Source organism: Phyllobates terribilis, unplaced genomic scaffold (assembly GCF_046119375.1).
Source record: "Phyllobates terribilis strain yellow unplaced genomic scaffold, ASM4611937v1 Scaffold_1__5_contigs__length_1240528914, whole genome shotgun sequence".
Taxonomy (NCBI): domain Eukaryota; kingdom Metazoa; phylum Chordata; class Amphibia; order Anura; family Dendrobatidae; genus Phyllobates; species Phyllobates terribilis.
In genome coordinates, this window is record NW_027362761.1 from 878653126 (window position 1) to 878673075 (window position 19950).

A 19950-nucleotide genomic window follows, 5' to 3' on the forward strand; every position below is an offset into this window, starting at 1 on the left:
GTAACTGCTCTTTCCCACCGTTGCCTTCATGTGACCGTGGCTGCTCAAATATTTGGGCATTGCTACATGTGATCACCTCTTGCCCCATTGAAGCGGACTGAGTGAAAGGCCACAATCTATAAATGGAAATGTGAACAGCTCTTCGGAGTGTCCAAGTGGGGGATGACTTTTCTCCAGGCACTTGGCATGGTGGGAGGAAGGAAGATCATGGTGAGAAATATGTGGTCCAGACTGCTATCCAAATGGTCTGGCTTCAAGAGTGATGTTCCTCGGCCCCCTAGAAAGTGGGACAGGAAGTTTGGTCGACATGACGTGGGGGCTTGTTGTGCTCCCTCAGCAGGCACAGTTTCATCTTGCCCACGGCCTCGGCCTCTGTTTGCATCATCAGCGTTACGTTCACTTCCCTGTCCCTTACCACACGCCTTGCCCATTTTAAATGGAGCTCAATATTTTGCAGCTTGCAAAAAATGTCACAGTTATTACCGCAGTAATATTTGATCATGTCTGATGGCAAATTTTTTTAGGCAGTGCTGGTAAAGCGATGCTATTGGTTGGTCAGCAACCAAGTGTGGATATATTTTGAACACACAACTAACAGACTTTAAATAGAGTATAATACTTTGCAGCTTGCAAAAAATGTCATGGTTATTACTGCAGTAATATTTGATCATGTTTGGTGACCAATTTTTTTTGGCAGTGCCAGTATAGCGATGCTATTGGTCAGCGAACCAGTGTGGATATATTTTGGACACACAACTAGCAGACTTTAAATGGAGTATAAGGTTTTGCAGCTTGGAAAAAATGTCATGGTTATAACTGCAGTAGTATTTGATCACATCTGATGACTATTTTTTTTTTGTCAGTGCTGGTATAGCGATGCTATTGGACAACAAACAAATGTGGATATATTTTGGACACACAACTAGCAGACTTTAAATGGAGTATAATATTTTGCAGCTTGCAAAAAATGTCACCGTTATTACTGCCGTAATATTTGATCACGTCTGATGAACAATTTTTTTTGTCGGTGTCAGTATAGCGATGCTATTGGTCAGCGAACAAGTGTGGGTATATTTTGGACACACAAATAGCAGACTTTAAATGGAGTATAATATTTTGCAGCTTCCAAAAAAATTCAGGATTAATACTACAGTAATATTTGACCACCCAAATCTAGCTATATGCTGCTGACTAGCAAATGGAGCAGGGAAAATGGTATATTATACTGCTTTTCACCAAAATTGGCAGGATTAAGAGCAAAAAGAATATTTATCTCTGATATCTAGGGCTATTGATAGGAGTTCTAGCAGCAGAAAGAACTTGCAAAGTACCCTATTCTGTACTATACTAGGTCTCCACAAACTCTGCCTAACTAGTGCTATCAGCAGGATTAATATTCATCAGAATGAGCCCTTACAAGGACTATTAGAGTAGATTAATAATTGTGGTATGGATTCTCTGTTTAAAATAACCGCCAATTCTCAACCTCACTCAGGTGCAGCTTTCCCTACTCTGCATCTTTGACCGGTAGACTGTGACGAGCATAGGGTCCTGGGTCTAAAATAGACCCGATGACTAATGATGAGCGAGCATGCTCACTACTGCTTGGTGCTCACCCGAGCATCTCACTGCTCGAGATGCTCGGCGCTCGCCGAGTATTTCCGGGGTTGCTCGGCGGGAGCTCAAGTCCCCTCCCTGCATGTTTGGTGCTCTTTACAGAGCCAATGAACATGCAGGGATTGCCTGCCACTCACTGTAATGCCGCAGCCATGTTGGTTGTGGCATTACAGTGATTGGTTGGCCGCACAGCGTCATCAGGTCTATATCAGACCTGGCGCCGCCCTGCTCGTTACGGTCACTCCCGAATCAGACAGTGTAGGGAGAGGTGCTGCTGAGCTAGGAAGAGATTTGCTTGTTTATTAGGTAGTGTAGGTAGAACAGAAGTATATTACACATATCCATCTCAACAAACAGTTCTTCTGAGGACTAATCCATCTGCAGAGATATCAGGCAGGCAGTGTATATTGGCAGGCAGGCAGTGTATATAGCAGACTGCAGTGCATATAGCAGAAGAGGCTCCATTCCAGTTTTGTCTGCTGCTGCTGTTAGATATTTCTAGACATAAGCCCAGGTCTCAGGGGCCAGGAATAATTTTTTGGGGGATTTTAATCCTCATTATTTGCTTAAAAAGCAATCCAGAGAACACCATTTTTCTGCGCCATTTGCTTGTTGGCAGTGCAGAATACAGCCAGATCCTTTCCATATTACAGCGCTAAAAATCTAGCTATTTAAAACTGTGGTTTGTCTGTCACACGGATCACATATTCGTTTTCAGAAAATACTGCCATTTCTGGCCTCCATTAAAAATTAGTTTCAGTGTTTCAGTGAAGCTATTGACACCAGTTTGCTGTTCAAAATAGTTACCTACAGGCCAGCTTTTTAAAACTGTGGTTTGCCCATCACACCGATCACATATAAGTTCGCTCCAAATTCTGCCATTTCTATTGAGCGTGGAAGATATTGTCCTCCATTTAAAATAGGCAAGGCACATGGCAAGGGATGGGGAACTGGACGTGATGGTGATGGTGCATGCAGAGGCCGAGGCCGTGGGCAAGCTGAAATTGCGCCACAACAAGCTCTAACATTTTCTCGCTCGACCTTCCTGTCCCAATTAATAGGGGACCACAGAACACCACTATTGAACACAGAGCAGTGTGAAAAGGTTATTGATTGGATAGCAGATAATGCTTCCAGTCACTTAGCCACCACCACCACCAGTCTATCTTCCACATGGTCAAGTCTCAGTAGCCGTGAGTCTGGACCGCATATTCCTCACAATGAACCTCATTCCTCCCACCATGCCGAGTGCCCAGAGACAAATGATCCCACACTTGGACACTCCGAAGAGCTGTTCACTTTTCCATTTATAGATTCAGGCCTCTTGCCCGGTCCACTTGAAGCGGGGCAAGAGGAGATCGCAAGTAGCGATGCCCAAATATTTGAGCAGCCACGGTCACACAAAGGCGACGGGGGGAAATTGTCACAAGAGGTGGACGATGATGAGACACAGTTGCCAGAAAGTGAGGAGAAGAACCAGGGTGCGGAAGTGGAAGACAAGGTGGTGGATGATATAGTAACTGACTCAACCTGGCAGGAGGACATGCAGAGCGAGGACAGCAGTACACAGGGGGAGGGAGGCAGAACACACCAACAGGCAGGAAGAAGCAGTGTTGTGGTCGCAGACAGAAGGCAGGCAACTATTCCCCGTAACACCAACATGAAAGAAGTTGCCAGTACAACAGTTAGGTCTTCCCGAGTCGGGTTGTTTTTTAAAGACTCTGCCAATAACCCCAAAAAGGCCATTTGCACCACCTGCCTGACCACCACCAGCAGGATCAGGCACATGACAGCAAAGCACCCAACTTTGTGGGTCGAACTCCAGGATCCAGGAACAGTGTCTGCGGGTGGCACCACTGCTTCTTCCGCTGTTGTGCATGCATGCCAATCTGCTGTCCATGGTGCATGCGAAGATGCCTCCTGCCTTGCACCTGTCGTTGCACTCTCAAGTAGCAGCATCAGGAAGCACGTCAACGTCCTTGTCCCAGCGCAGCGTTCAGTTGTCCATACCCCAGTCCTTGGAATGCAAGAGATGCGCCCCCTGGGCCGTGGGGTACTCAGTAGCCGGGCCGGTCGTTGCTAGGGGAGATGTCACAGTGGCGGTGACCCGGACCATGACCTAGGGCGGTCAATAAAAGGGGATTTTATAGTTTTTATAGTTAATGTTCGTGACGCCACCTGTGGTAAGCGGCAAAAGGGAGCCGCCACTGTGGAGCAGGTCCTCTGGAGCTGATGTTAGTGCAGCAGGGTTGGTTTAGCTCTCCACAGGTAGAGCTTAGCTCCAGGGCGTTGCAGGGATGTTATAGATGACGTAGGTGTGTAGGGTTGTGCAGGGGATGATGGCGCAGTAATAATTCGCAGAGACAGTGGGGGGCAGTCTTCAGGGTTTTACTCATGATTTTTAGACTCCAAGTTACCAGGGCCAGGGTAACTTCCCACGCCGTCCTGTGTTTACTTAGGGAGGGGTTCATCAAACTCCCAGGTACCTCCGGAGTACATAACGGGACCCCCTTCTGTGTGTTCCTTCCGTCTCCCTGCACCTCACACCCAGTTTCCCAAGCCAGTGACCGCGGACCTTGTAGGGCAACTTTTTCTCTGTTCCCTGAGTCCTCTATGGCCACCTTTTTGGCAAGTTAGGTGTGGCTGTTGGCTGCAGCACCTGAAATGCTGCACCCTCCTGTTATCTAGTTGAGACTTGAAGAACTCTGCTAGTTTAGGGGCCGGTCCCCTCTCTGTGGCCTGATCCTTCCACTCCTGGTGGGTTCGGCACTGCCCGTGCCCCTGGAATCCTTTCTGCTCTTACTGGAGCCTTTCTTCCTGCTCCTCTCCTCTCTTCAGTCTGTCCTGGGCCTCTCTCACTAGGCCCTCCTCCTGAGCACTCAGACTGTTCTGACTGACTGACTGTTCCCCTCAGACTGGACTCTCTGACTGGACTCACAAGATGGCTTCTCTTTTTATATCCTCCTTCTCAAGTGCTCCCCTAACTGCTTCCTCCACCCACACCCACTACATGGTTCCCCCTCTCTTGGTTCCCCCCACTCCAGCCCGGGACAGGGCTCAGCAGCGCAGCAGTGCATCTTGCCCCTCCTGCTTGTCTGGAGTAGTGTAGTGTTGGATGCAGGTGTTTGGGTCCCGGGCAGTACTCCATCCTTACCTGAGAGTGAGATACCACACTTCTGGGTGAGATGCAGTACCTCTGTGGCAACTGAACCCGCAGAGGCACCACACAAGCTCAAATACGCAGCCAACGCCCCACAGGCCACACTACTAAATTCCCACATTTCGCGACTGCTTTCACTTGAAATGTTGCATTTTAGGCTTGTGGAGACTGAAGCATTCCGCAACCTGATGGCGGCGACGGTCCTTCGATACTCAGTCCCAAGCCGCCACTATTTCTCCCAGTGTGCCATCCCCGCATTACACAAGCATGTGTCCCAAAACATTAGCCATGCCCTCAACAATGCAGTTACCGGGAAAGTCCACCGAACCATGTACATGAGGAAAAGTGCTAGTGGGCAGGGATGGTACATCTCACTGATGGCACACTGGGTTAACATAGAGAAAGCCGGGACCCAGTCGGACCTTGGGACGGAACACGTCCTCTCGATGCCAAGGATTGCGGACCCTAGGTCAATCAGGGTTGCCCTCACAGTCTACAGCTCCTGTACCTCATCCTCCTCAGCCTCCTCCTCCTCTTCAGCCTCCATTTCAGAAATGACCACATCAGTCACAAGTTGGAAGCACTGCAGCACTGCGTCGGCCAAGCGGCAACAGGCAGTGCTGAAGCTAATATGCTTAGGTGAAAAACCGCACAATGCTGAAGAGTTGTGGACATCACTGAACCTACAGCCAGGCATGGTCATGTGTGACAATGGCCGGAACCTTGTGGCGGCTGTGAGGCGAGGCGAGCTCACACACGTACCATGCCTGGCCCATGTGCTTAACCTTGTGGTTCAACGGTTTCTCAAATCCTACCCGGAGCTGCCGGATCTGCTTGTTAAAGTACGCCGCCTGTGTGCCCATTTTAGAAAGTCACCTACAGCTTCCGTTGCCCTTGCCATGTTTCAGCAGCGTTTGCAACTTCCGGCTCACAGACCTGTGTGTGATGTCCCCACGTGTTGGAACTCTACGCTGCAGATGTTGGGAAGGATTTGTGAGCAGAAGAGGGCAGTTGTTGAATACCAGCATCAACAAGGCCGTCGGTATTCAGTTCAGACTCCACACATAAGACCTCAGGAGTGGACATAGATGTCAGACATATGTACCATCCTCCAAAACTTTGAGGACTCCACCAAGATGGTGAGCGGCGATGACGCCATAATTAGCGTCACCATCCCGCTTCTCTATCTCGAGCACTGTGATGCTTGGGTAAGTAAAGAGTAGTGACGAGCATGATTTAGCAGCAAGCTGTGAGAGATTTTTATCGGCTTGCAATCGTCTCGGGTGACTGGGAAGTGGTTATTATAACTGAAGTCTACAAGAAACAGTACTTCAAATGACTCCAAATGAAATTACAGTATGAAGCTACAGCATTGGATACTACAACTTTTTACTGTTTGATTTTTTTTTTTGATTATTAACTTTCTATACCATATTTTATTGGACATATTAGTTTTTACTATGATGTGTTTTATTGATATAATTATTTATGTATGTTGACTATATTAATATTTTTTATCTAGCACTTTTGCACTTTATTAATATTTAGTGTTGAGCATTCCGATACTGAAATATCGGGTATCGGCCGATATTCGCGGTTTCGGAATTCCGATACTTAATTCCGATACTATTGCAATATCGTATACCGGAATCGGAAGTTCCCATAATGCAATGAGACATTTTCATTTTATTCAGCCAATGAGGATCCTAAGAAGTGTGGGCACATCCTGTTAGGCATGTAGGCATCTTAACTAATGGCATGGCTGTGATTGGCTGCTGAAATGATGTCATGATGCACTATAAAAGCCACCGCCGCCATTTTGAGCTCACTCTGCTGTGAATTCAGTTAGGGATAGGACGCTGTTGTTCTGAGGGACAGTTTTAGCTACCTATTTGCTCTATACTGCTTTACCCAAGCTACTTTCTAAATCACTGTGCCTTGCAGTGCTAGTGCACAGTTCCCTGTGCTGTTCACCGCTATCTGCAAGGTCTGTGTGTGTGAGTGCAGCTCACCCTGTAGTGTGTGCTTCAGCCAAGTCTGGTTGTAGTGCACTCAGTGTGTGTCACTGCCTCATACATTGTCCTTTTTTGCCAATTCATAATTTTTCCTGATATCTCCTATTAGTGTGGTGGTTCCATCTGTATTCAGCTAAATTGGTTCCAAACACACTATATAGGAGTAGATAGAGAAATTTTTTTCCGTCTTGCAGCACTAGTGCACAGTGCTCTGCATCTGTACTGTTCACCGCTGTCTGCAAGGTCTGGTGTGTGAGTGCAGCTCACCCTGTAGTGTGTGCTTCAACCCCGTCTGGTTGTAGTGCACTCAGTGTGTGTCACTGCCTCATACATTGTCCTTTATTGCCAATTCATAATTTTTCCTGATATCTCCTATTAGTGTGGTGGTTCCATCTGTATTCAGCTAAATTGGTTCCAAACACACTATATAGGAGTAGATAGAGAATTTTTTTCCGTCTTGCAGCACTAGTGCACAGTGCTCTGCATCTGTACTGTTCACCGCTGTCTGCAAGGTCTGGTGTGTGAGTGCAGCTCACCCTGTAGTGTGTGCTTCAACCCCGTCTGGTTGTAGTGCACTCAGTGTGTGTCACTGCCTCATACATTGTCCTTTATTGCCAATTCATAATTTTTCCTGATATCTCCTATTAGTGTGGTGGTTCCATCCATATTCAGCTAAATTGATTCCAAACACACTATATAGGAGTAGATAGAGGAGCCTTTCTGCAGCATTGGGCCCTGCAGCCCCAGCCAGATTAGTATTAGCCTATTTTTTGCAGCCTCATCTATTGCATTGTAGGTTACCTTCCTACATTGTAATAGCTACAAAAAGTTTGTGATACTATCGTTATTACATCTTTAGGCACATCCAGTGTCTTTTTATGACAAAAAAAAACCTAAATAAAGTTCACCAAACACTCCACTTTACAGTTGTGTAGGCCACATTAGCTCATATTAAAGTCTAGTCCACACTTTATAAAATTAGTGTTTCTTATACCTGTTAGCAGCTGTTCAGGAATAAGCACACTAAGCCCTTAGTACTTTTCTGCCTATCTTTATCAGTCTACCAAGATGAAGAAGGCAGGGAGTAAGGCATGTGGTCGTGGTCGTGGGCGTGGGCGTGGAGTTTCTGCAGGGAGAGGACGTGAGGATTCTGTGCCTGCAGGGAGAGGACGTGGGGATTCTGTGCCTGCTGCGGGCACCAGTGACTCAGCATCCCCCAGTTTTACCAGGGAACAGTCCTTTATGCGCAGCTTTGTAGGAGCTAGCCGTACCCCACTGCTGCGCGAGGACCAAATTGAAGCCGTTGTCGGATGGATGGCAGCTAACGCATCGACTTCAATTAGTTCCAGATCCTCTCAGGTCCTGAGCACTGAAGAGCACCCATCTGTCTCTTCACCACCTGCCAAATTGCCCAGGCAGTCAGAGAGCCCTGGACAGGAGCCATCTCTACTTCTGTTCTCTGAATCTCTTGGCTTGGAAAGAGGGGGCCAGCCAAGCAGAATTCGAGAATTTGAAGAAGAGGTAGTATGCAGTGATGCGCAACCGTTTTGTCTCTCTGAATCTGAAGAGGCGGGTGGGCCAGTGCCTATGGTCAGCAGCACACCTCAGTACGCATCTGATGATGAGACTCAGGTGCCACTTTCTGGTGCGTACTGTGCTGTCGAGACTACCCAGGAGAAGCAGTTGTTTGAAGAGGGTGGTGTAGATGATGAGGTCCTTGACCCATCATGGCGTGAGGGACAGGAAGGTGGTGGGAGCAGCTCTGAGGAAGAGATTCCCCGAACGGCCCAAAAAGGAGGGAGAGGGAGGGGGCAGACTTGGTTGCCTGTAGCCTCCACTTCGGCACCCATTAGGAGCATGGCTCTTCCAAAATCCAAAGCGGGCGCTCCCAAGACTTGCAGTGCCTGGTCCTTTTTTGACACAGTTGCAGATGACATTTGCTTTGTCAAATGCAAGCTGTGTAATCAGAAGGTGAAAAGAGGGAAAAGTGTCAGCAACCTCAATACCACAAATATGTGGAAACATGTGCGGACCAAGCACGTGGTGGAGTTACACAAACACACTGAAGACCTAGGCCAACCTACAGCGCCACCTACCACCTCTTCAGCTCGTGTTGTAGCCTCTTCCTCCAGCTCACACACAGCTGGTTCGGCTTCCTCACAGGATCGCCATGGAAGAATCTCTGGCACTGTTGTACAGAGACACAGTGTAATTCCACCCACAGCACCACTTTCCCAGTCATCCTCACACTCCCAGGCCAGTCTACAGCCATCGTTAGCACAGGCATGGGAGAAAAGGCGCCCATACTCGGCAAACCACCCCCGAGCACAGGCTCTGAATGCTGGCATTGCTAAACTACTGGCCCTTGAAATGCTATCATTCAGGCTGGTGGAGACTGACACATTCCGTAACTTTATGGCATTGGCAGTCCCACAATACAACGTGCCCAGCCGCTTTTATTTCAGCAGGCAAGCCGTCCCTGCCCTGCAACATCATGTGGAGGGAAAAATTAAACATGCGCTACAAAACGCCGTCAGTAGCAAGGTCCACCTGACCACTGATGCGTGGACCAGTAAGCATGGACAGGGACGATACCTTTCCCTCACTGCCCATTGGGTAAATGTTGTGGAGCCGGGTACAGATCTTGAGAGTGGCGCTGTACGTGTTCTGCCAACTCCAAGGATTGCAGGAATCCAGTCTGTACACATTGACTCCTCCTCATACTCCAGTTCCTCTGAATCAGCGCTGCAGGAGCCGTCACGGTCTACCTCCACATCGACCCGTGAACGGTTACCTGTTATGATGACCGATATGAGCACAGCCGTGGCCAAACGTCAACAGGCCGTATTAAAATTAATTTCTTTGGGGAATCGAAGCCACACAGCGCAGGAGCTCTGGAATGCCATCAAGCAGCAGAGTGACGTGTGGTTTGTGCCAGCGAATCTCCAGCCAGGCATGGTAGTGTGTGACAATGGCCGAAATCTGGTGGCAGCTCTGGGCCTAGGCAACCTCACTCACATCCCATGTCTGGCACATGTGCTCAACTTGGTCGTGCAGAGTTTTTTGAGGGACTATCCGGATCTTGATGCACTGCTTCACAAGGTCCGCATAGAGTGCGCTCACTTGCGGCGTTCCAGCAATGCAAGATCACGCATTGCAGCTCTGCAGCGCCGATTATGTCTTCCGGAACATCGCATCATATGTGACCTACCCACCAGGTGGAATTCAACGTTACATATGTTGGAGAGGTTGTGTGAGCAGCAGGCAGCAGTAATGGAGTACCAGCTGCAGCAGGCGCAAACAAGTCGCAGTGCGCGCCGTTCACACTTCACCACCACTGAGTGGGCCTCTATGAAGGACATTTGCCACGTTTTGCGTGCCTTCGATTATTCCACGCGGATGGCGAGTGCAGATGATGCACTAGTCAGCATGACTATCCCCCTTATCTGCCTGCTTGAAAAAACACTGCAAGCACTAAGGGACGAGGTTTTGGAAGAGGTGGAGGATGAGGAGTCACAAATGCCATCTGCTTCTCTACAGTCTGCGCAACGTGGTTCCTCACAAAGGCCTAGGCAGGGGACACTTTGTGAGGAGGATGAGGAGGAGTCAATGGATGAGGAAGACATCTGTCCAGAGGAGGGAGGTACACAATGCTCTAGTAGTCAGTATCTAGAGCGAGGGTGGGGTGATGCAGAGCAGGCAGAGATCACGCCTCAAGCAGGGGACAGCGTTTCTTGGCCAGTTGGCAGTCTGCAGCACATGGTTGATTTCATGCTGCAGTGCCTCAGAAACGACCGCCGCATCGCCCACATTCTCAACACGGCTGATTATTGGGTGTCCACCCTCCTAGATCCTCGCTACCGGGACAACTTACAAAGCCTCATAACACCATTGAACCGGGAGCGTAAAATGCGGGAGTACCAAGACGCACTGGTGCATTCCATCATGTTCTCCATTCCAACCGAGAGCAGTGCTGCTAGTGCTTTACAAAGCAGCTCAGTGCGTCGAGGCAGTGGAGGAAGCTCTGCACAAAGAGGGAGCAGAAGCAGCGCCTCAGCACAAGGCAAGACCAGTATGGCCGAAATGTGGCAAAGTTTTGTGTCCCCGCCGCCACAAATGTCTACACCATCACAGACAGCTCCAGTCAGCAGGAGGCAACGTTTCCGTCAGATGGTGACAGACTACATGTCTTGCCCTCTTAGTGTACTCCCAGACTGCTCTTCTCCCTTCAAGTTTTGGGTCTGTAAGCTGGATACATGGCCAGAGCTTAGTCAGTATGCACTGGAGGTGCTAGCTTGCCCTGCTGCTAGTGTATTATCGGAACGCGTCTTTAGTGCCGCAGGTGGTGTACTAACAGACCGTCGCATGCGACTATCCTCCGATAACGTTGACCGGCTTACTTTTCTCAAAATGAACAAGGCCTGGATCTCTCATGAATTTGCCAGTCCTCTTCCAGAATAAATAATTGGTTGGCAACAGTATCCAGGTCTCCTGTTCTGTTCATGTTTCTACCACCTGAACTGTAATCCCTGAGCTCCAACACCGCCAGTTGGCGCTCGGAAGTGCCGTCTGCACAGTCAACACTTGCTGCCGTGTTATTGGGGTTCAGTAACGTCAGCTGTTCTCCTGCTGTGCGGACGGCAATTTCTCCTGATTTGTCCACATCCACTGTACTACACATTTTAAAGTTGCTCCAATTACTCCTCTGGCTCCTCTGTTTTCATTCTTATCCCTGGGCTCCAGCACCGCCAGTTGGCGCTCGGAAGTGCTGTCTGCACAGTCAACACTTGCTACCATGTTATTGGGGTTCAGTAACGTCAGCTGTTCCCCTGCTGTGCGGACGGCAATTTCTCCTGCTCTGTCCACATTCTCACTACTACAGATTTTAAAGTTGCTCCAATTACACCTCTGGCTCCTCTGTTTTCATTCTTATCCCTGGGCTCCAGCACCGCCAGTTGGCGCTCGGAAGTGCCGTCTGCACAGTCAACACTTGCTGCGGTGTTATTGGGGTTCGGTAACGTCAGCTGTTCCCCTGCTGTGTTCACGGCAATTTCTCCTGCTCTGTCCATATTCACTGTGCTACTTATTTAAAACTTGCTCCAATTACACCTCTGGCTCCTCCGTTTTTAGTATTTACCCTGGGCTCCAACACCGCCAGTTGGCGCTCGGAAGTGCTGTCTGCACAGTCAACACTTGCTGCCGTGTTATTGGGATTCAGTAACGTCAGCTGTTCTCCTGCTGTGCGGACGGCAATTTCTCCTGCTTTGTCCACATCCACTGTACTACACATTTTAAAGTTGCTCGAATTACACCTCTGGCTCCTCTGTTTTCATTCTTATCCCTGGGCTCCAGCACCGCCAGTTGGCGCTCGGAAGTGCCGTCTGCACAGTCAACACTTGCTGCCGTGTTATTGGGGTTCAGTAACGTCAGCTGTTCTCCTGCTGTGCGGACGGCAATTTCTCCTGCTTTGTCCACATCCACTGTACTACACATTTTAAAGTTGCTCGAATTACACCTCTGGCTCCTCTGTTTTCATTCTTATCCCTGGGCTCCAGCACCGCCAGTTGGCGCTCGGAAGTGCCGTCTGCACAGTCAACACTTGCTGCGGTGTTATTGGGGTTCGGTAACGTCAGCTGTTCCCCTGCTGTGTTCACGGCAATTTCTCCTGCTCTGTCCATATTCACTGTGCTACTTATTTAAAACTTGCTCCAATTACACCTCTGGCTCCTCCGTTTTTAGTATTTACCCTGGGCTCCAATACCGCTAGTTGCTGCTCAGAAGTGCCGTCTGCACAGTCAACGCTTGCTCCAGTGTTATTGGGATTCAGTAACGTCAGCTGATCCCCAGCTGTGTGTCCGGCAAATTCTCCTGCTTTGTCCACATCCACTGTAGTACGGATTTAAAACCTCCTCCAAATACACCTCTGGCTCTTCTGTTTTTAGTATTTACCCTGGGCTCCAGCACCGCCAGCTGGTTCTCGGCAGTTCCATTGGCTCTTGTACCTTCTGCTACCCATCCGGGTTCCAGTACCGTCAGCTGGTTCTCGGCAGTGTCTTTGGCACGGGTACTCCCTCCTGCCCAGCCTGGTTCCAGCACGCCAGCTGTTTCCGGGTAGTGTCAACGTCACTTTGCCTCCAATGCGTTGTCCTGTCGTGTTGCGGTCGGGTTAGCCGACTCTATGGTGCCTGCAGTTTAGGTGACTCCTATGTGGGCTGCGGGATCTGGCAATGAAGGCTGGTTCCATAGTGCCAATAGGACAAGCACCCTCTGTAGGACTGTGGGTTTTGGTAACTGCGGCCGGCTCGCGGCCTTGAACTTTTTTTTTACATGGGTACCTTCTGCTACCCATCCGGGTTCCAGTACCGTCAGCTGGTTCTCGGCAGTGCCTTTGGATTAGGTGCCTCCTTCTCGGTATCCAAGTTCCACCAACGTCTGCTGGTCCTTGGTAGTGCTTTCTGGCACAGGTACCTCCTGCTTAGTAACCGAGTTCCAGTAACATCAGCTGGTCCTCGGTAGTTCCATTGGCTCTTGTACCTTCTGCTACCCATCCGGGTTCCAGTAACATCAGCTGGTCCTCGGTAGTTCCATTGGCTCTTGTACCTTCTGCTACCCATCCGGGTTCCAGTACCGTCAGCTGGTTCTCGGCAGTGCCTTTGGATTAGGTGCCTCCTTCTCGGTATCCAAGTTCCACCAACGTCTGCTGGTCCTTGGTAGTGCTTTCTGGCACAGGTACCTCCTGCTTAGTAACCGAGTTCCAGTAACATCAGCTGGTCCTCGGTAGTTCCATTGGCTCTTGTACCTTCTGCTATCCATCCGGGTTCCAGTACCGTCAGCTGGTCCTCGGTAGTTCCTCAGCTTTCTTGTACCTTCTGCTACATTTCCAAGTTCAAGCTTTTTGAAATGGTTCTTGGTAATCACTCTGGATCTCCCTGACGAGGACCCTGAAGACGAGGACCCTGAAGACCAACCCTAAGAAGACGAGGACCCCGAAGACAATGACCCTGAAGACGAGGACCCTGAAGACCACCCCGAAGAAGACGAGGACCCTGAAGACCACCCCGAAGAAGACGAGGACCCTGAAGACCACCCCGAAGAAGACGAGGACCCCGAAGACGAGGACCCAGAAGACCAACCCGAAGAAGACGAGGACCCCGAAGACGAGGACCCCCGAAGACGACGACCCTGAAGACCACCCCGAAGAAGACCAAGAAGATGACCCTGAAGAAGTTGACCAAGAAGACAAAGAAGAGAAGACAAGCACCAAGATACAGAAAAACAAGAGACAGAAAACCAAGAAGCAGAAATACAAGAAGCTGCAGAACAAAAAGCGGAAGAACATTAAGCATAAGACTAAAAATCAGAGCAAAAGATAATATCTAAATTATAAGCAGAAGATGACTAAGCAGTGTATGGGGGTGAGTCCGTTCCTCCTCGTGGTGCCCCTGGAAAAGACCTGCTGCTGCAGGCCAAACTGAACGCGGACAAATCCTGTTGTAAATCTTTTGTGACGGGCAGAACGAAAGGTGTAATGTCCAACCTTTTATAGATAACAACTACAGGAATGCCTGTCACAAATAAGAATATGATGAAGAAGAAGAATATGAAGAAGATGAAGAAGTAGAATATGAAGAATGTAAAAAAAAGAATAATACGAAGAAGGTGAAGAAGAAGAAGGTGAAGAAGAAGTGGATGAAAAAGATGCTGAGGATGATGAAGGAGAAAGTGTGGGAGAAGTAAAAAAGAAGGTGAAGAGCATGGAAGTAGTGAAACATAAATATCTGACAAAATATAAAAATACTTAACATAGTTAATATTTCCGTAACTCAGAACATAATAAAAAAATATTAATTCCTGCTATTCCATTTGACTGGGCTAAACCTCTATGCCTTTATTGTCTCCCCCACCTCCCCCAATACATTCTACATTATTCTTAGTTGTTTTCCTTCATGTAGAAATAACCTACAAGGAAAGAAAGGGTTTATTTTAATTCCGATATTTATGTCCCATTGACTTGCATTGGTTTCCGGTATCGGAATCGGCGATATCCGATACTTTTTCGGTATCGGTCCGATCCAATCCGATCCGATATTTCCCGATATCGGAAGGTATCGCTCAACACTATTAATATTTAATAAACTTACAGGCACTTTGTCAACACTAATTATGTTGTCATACTGTATATTCATTCAACATGGTACTGTAGCATTTGCCACCTTATCTATTAATTTGCACATATCCTTATCACTCTATTTGTCTCTAATTATGTGCACCATCCCTTTCTTTTTTGTCACTGGTGGCAGTTCTGTCTCTTTTTATTTATGATATTGAAGTTTATTAATAGCTTCACTTTCATTAGACTGATATAATCACCAATTGTTTTTTTATTCTTACACTTTTATATTCATGTGTAGTAATCCTCCTCTATATAATGGGGTCACTTATTTATTTATTATTTTGGTCGTAGTATGTTTTGGGACAGATTGGTAGCTAGATCTTATAACTATACCTATTCTTATATTGACGTCAGCCATATGTTTGTTTTGACTTTTACTACATATATATATATTATATTAGTATGTTATTAGTTGTCTCGGTTTTGATTTCCTGCCCAGAAATAGACATATTAGGGTTATTAATCCTTTGTCCCATGTTGATTTTATAGCATGTTTGGTCCCCTATCTTCTATTTTGAATAGTGTGCGTGCAGCTACATGGTAGTGCGCATGCGCTGTCCAAAATTCCACAACTGACTTCCGGTAGCGTCTATCAGGTGACCGCCTGCGTTCCAGCATGCCGTTCACCAGACACGAGCCATGAAGTCATTTTTACCTAATTGGAATGATACGGACACGTCATGCGCCGATGATGCCAATGCATGCGTCACCAACTTCACCTCCTCTCCCTGCCTATACTTTACTCTGCGCTTACCCATTGGCTATTTGAGCATTAAAAGGAGATTACCCCTGTTACTGGTATATGCCCCTGGAAGAAGCAGAAGCGAAACGTCGTCTAGGTGAGGTGGACGGCCCACAACACTCTTCCTTTCTGTGGTTATCACTAAGGTATAAAATGTTATGGTGGCTATTTAATTATTTCTGTTATGTCATTTATCTTTATTAGCTAGTGTCATTTACTGCTGCTCTGGCGGCCCCATGTGGTCATCTTCTACAGTTTATATATATTAATGGTACTGTCTACTGCTATGGGATATTCCCCCTATATGATATTCAGATAGGCACTTAATATTATGTACTGTGGACTTTATTCTGTTTAGCTGTGGCCTAGTAATGTGTAATTAATCATTATATGTACCTATTTGGGAATTCTAATTACTGTATTATGCCTAGCTATTTTCGATACCGCCAGTTATATGAGAAAGTTTTTTGTTCGGAATGCCCTCCCCTCCATTGTGAGGTTCCCTTTTCCTTCGGTTTTTGTGTGTTTTTAAAATTGCATTAATAAAAACATATTTTTACTATTACCATAGCTAGAGTCTCATTTGCCCTTGTCTGCAATTTTGACTTGAAGGGGCTATTGATATATTATTAACTGTGTATAGTGTAGAGCAGAAATCTTATTTTAGAGCTTCTAAGAAAAATCATCAAAAAATTTTCATAAAAACCCTTTTTACTTTGAGATCATTTTTGCAGTATGAACCTCATGGTGTGTGGACTTGAAATGAAACTGATATGTTTTTAATTATTGATTTTTTTTCTTAATTATATTGGCTGTTCTGCTTAAAGTAATTCAAATAATAATGGACTGCTTATATTTCAGAATCTCACAAATTATAAAAATTTCTAAGGTATCTCCTGGCACAAGATAATTTCCATAAAGTGAAACAGTAAATCATAGGATTCATGAAATATGTATTGCTTTTGGGTGCCAAGGTAGACTTAAACATATCAATACCACCTTTAATTTCATATATGTCCTGCCAAAGATGAACCACATTACATATCCTGCAAGAAATGCTATTGATGTTATGCTGCTCTTCATAAAAACTTGAATGGTTCCCAACATAGAATAAAGGATTAATGGAGTTCAGGGTGGTCATTTTTCTGGCATATTCTTTAATAATCAAAGAATTCATCAAATATAAATATATTTTCTGATAAAATGCCACATCTTAGGGATCTTCAGGTATTTACTGGTGATGAGCGAGCGTGCACATTACTCGTTCGAGTATCAGGGTATTTGAGATGCTCGTTACTCGGCAAGTATGTTTGAATGCTCGCGCGCAAGTTTGAGTCCCAACCCCGCATGTTTGCCACTTGTTAGACAGCCAATAAACATGCGGGAATTGCCTGCCAGTCACTGTAATACTGTAGCCATATTGGTAGTGGCATTACTGTGATTGGCTGGCCATATAGTGACATAGTGACATAGTTTGTAAGGCCGAATAAAGACTTGCGTCCATCAAGTTCGACCTGTTAGTTCTGTAGTTGCTAAAGTTGATCCAGAGGAGGGCAAAAACCCCAAATGATTTAGCCAATCTTCACCTGAGGAAAAATTCCCTCCTGACTCTGAAACCAGCAGTCAGAATAAATCCCTGTATCAACCTACTATTTTATTTTATTTTTAAGTATACGCTGAAATCTGCCTGGTATCTAGAAATGCATCCAGTCCCCGCTTGAACTGGTGTAGTGAATCCGACATTACCGTCTCCTCACTCAGTGAATTCCATATTCTCACTGCTCTTACCATAAAGAACCCCTTCCTATGCTGGTGCTGAAACCTTTTCTCTTCTAGTTTTAGTGAATGCCCTCTTGTTACCGTAATATCCCTCCTTTTGAATAAATCCCGGGCAAGATCTCTATACTGTCCCCTAACATATTTGTACACATTTATTATGTCCCCCCTCAACTTTCTCTTTTCCAGGCTGAATAGTCCTAGTTTTGCCAACCTCTCTGGGTATTGCAGTCCCTCCATTCCCTTTATTAATTTTGTTGCCTTCCTTTGTACCTTTTCAAGCTCATTTATATCCTTTCTATATATTGGGGCCCATAAATGAGCACAGTATTCCAAGTGTGGTCTGACTAGTGCTTTGTACAGTGGAAGAACAATGTTCTCATCCTTTGCAGCTATACCTCTTCTGATACATCCCATTACCCTGTTTGCCCTTACAGCAGCGGCCTGACTTTTGGCACTCCAATTTAGTTTGCTATCAATCAAGATGCCCAAGTCCTTCTCCATCTCTGAATTCCCCAATGATTTCCCATTCAGTGAGTACTGGTGACTTCCATTTTTCCTTCCCATATGTATGACCTTACATTTCTCCTCATTAAACCTCATTTGCCATTGAATGCTCCACCTACCCAGCTTATCCAAGTCCCTCTGTAGGTCTGCACTATCCTCTTTTGTATTAATTGTTTTACATAACTTTGTGTCATCTGCAAATATTAATATTTTACTATTTATCCCGTTGACTATGTCGTTAATAAATTAAATAACATTGGGCCTAGTACAGACCCCTGTGGTACCCCACTAGTGACGCTTACCCAATCTGAATATATTCCATTTATAACTACCCTCTGCCTTCTATCCTTTAGCCAGTTAGCTACCCACTTGCAGACATTTTCCCCCAGCCCCATCATTCTCATTTTGTATACCAACCTATTATGTGGCACGCTATCGAACGCTTTTGAGAAGTCGAGATACACGACATCCACTGGTTCCCCCTGATCTACTCGAGAGCTCACCTCCTCGTAGAAGTCAATCAGGTTTGTTTGGCAGGAGCAATTCCTCATGAATCCATGTTGGTTCGGGATTAAAAGATTATTAGCATCAAGATGCTGCGTAATTGCCTCTTTAATGAAGCTTTCAAAATTTTGCCCACAACGGACGTCAGACTCACCGGCCGATAGTTTCCGGCGTCACTTTTTGCTCCCTTTTTGAATATTGGCACTACATTCGCCTGTCGCCAATCAAGTGGTACAGACCCAGTCTCAACAGAGTCCTTAAATATAAGATATAATGGTCTGTCTATCACATTACTTAGTTCCCTTAGTACCCGTGGGTGTATGCCATCAGGTCCTGGTGATTTGTTTATTTTAATGTTACTGAGGCGTTTCTGTACCTCAACTTGGGTTAGATTAGTCATACTTAGTGGAGGATTAAGTTTGTCACTTCTCATTTCTCCTGTTAGTTCGATTTCCTTTGTGAAAGTTGTCAAAAAAAATTATTTAATAGATTAGCTTTATCCTCATCTTTCTCTATGATTTTGCCTTCCTCACTTTTTATCGGTCCAATATTATCCGATTTACTCCTTTTACTATTTATATACGTAAAGAACAGTTTGGGATTTGATCTACTTTCCCTAGCAATACGTTTCTCTATTTCCTCCTTCGCTATTTTTATTTGTTTTTACAGGTTCTCGTTTTTTCCTTGTAACACATTAGTGCCTCCTTACTGTTTTCCTGTTTTAATCTCTTGAACGCCTCTTTTTTGCTATTTAACGCCCCTTTTACGTTCTTGTTCAACCATATTGGTTTCCTCTTATTTCGGGCCCTTTTATTCCCATACGGTATATACCTCTCGCACTGAGTATTCAGAATTCTTTTGAAGGTTTCCCATTTACTATTCGTATTCCTTTGATTAAGAACTTTGTCCCAGTCAATAAGTTGAAGGTTTTCTATCAGCTGATCAAACTTCGCCCTCCTAAAGTTTAATGTTTTTGTTGTTCCCTTATTGATAACCCTACTGAAGGGCATTTTGAAGTCGATAATATTATGATCGCTATTACCTAGGTGCCCCCCTATCTGTACCTCAGTTATTCTATCAGGCCTGTTAGTCAATATTAAGTCCAACACGGCCTTCCCTCTCGTTGGTTCCTGCACTAATTGGGAGAGATAATTATCCTTAATATTTGTCAAGAACCTTTTTCCTTTCTGAGATCTACAGGTTTCTGTTTCCCAGTCAATATCCGGGTAGTTGAAATCCCCCATTACAATCACATCATTATGTTTTGCTACTTTGTCTATTTGTCCTAATAGCAGATTCTCATTCTCCTCTGTTATATTTGGTGGCTTATAGCAGACCCCCAGTAATATTTTATTATTATTTTTAGTTCCCTCTATCTCTACCCACATGGACTCAACCCCCTCTTCTCCCTCTCCTATATCTTCCCTTAGTCTGGGCTTTAGACATGACTTTACAT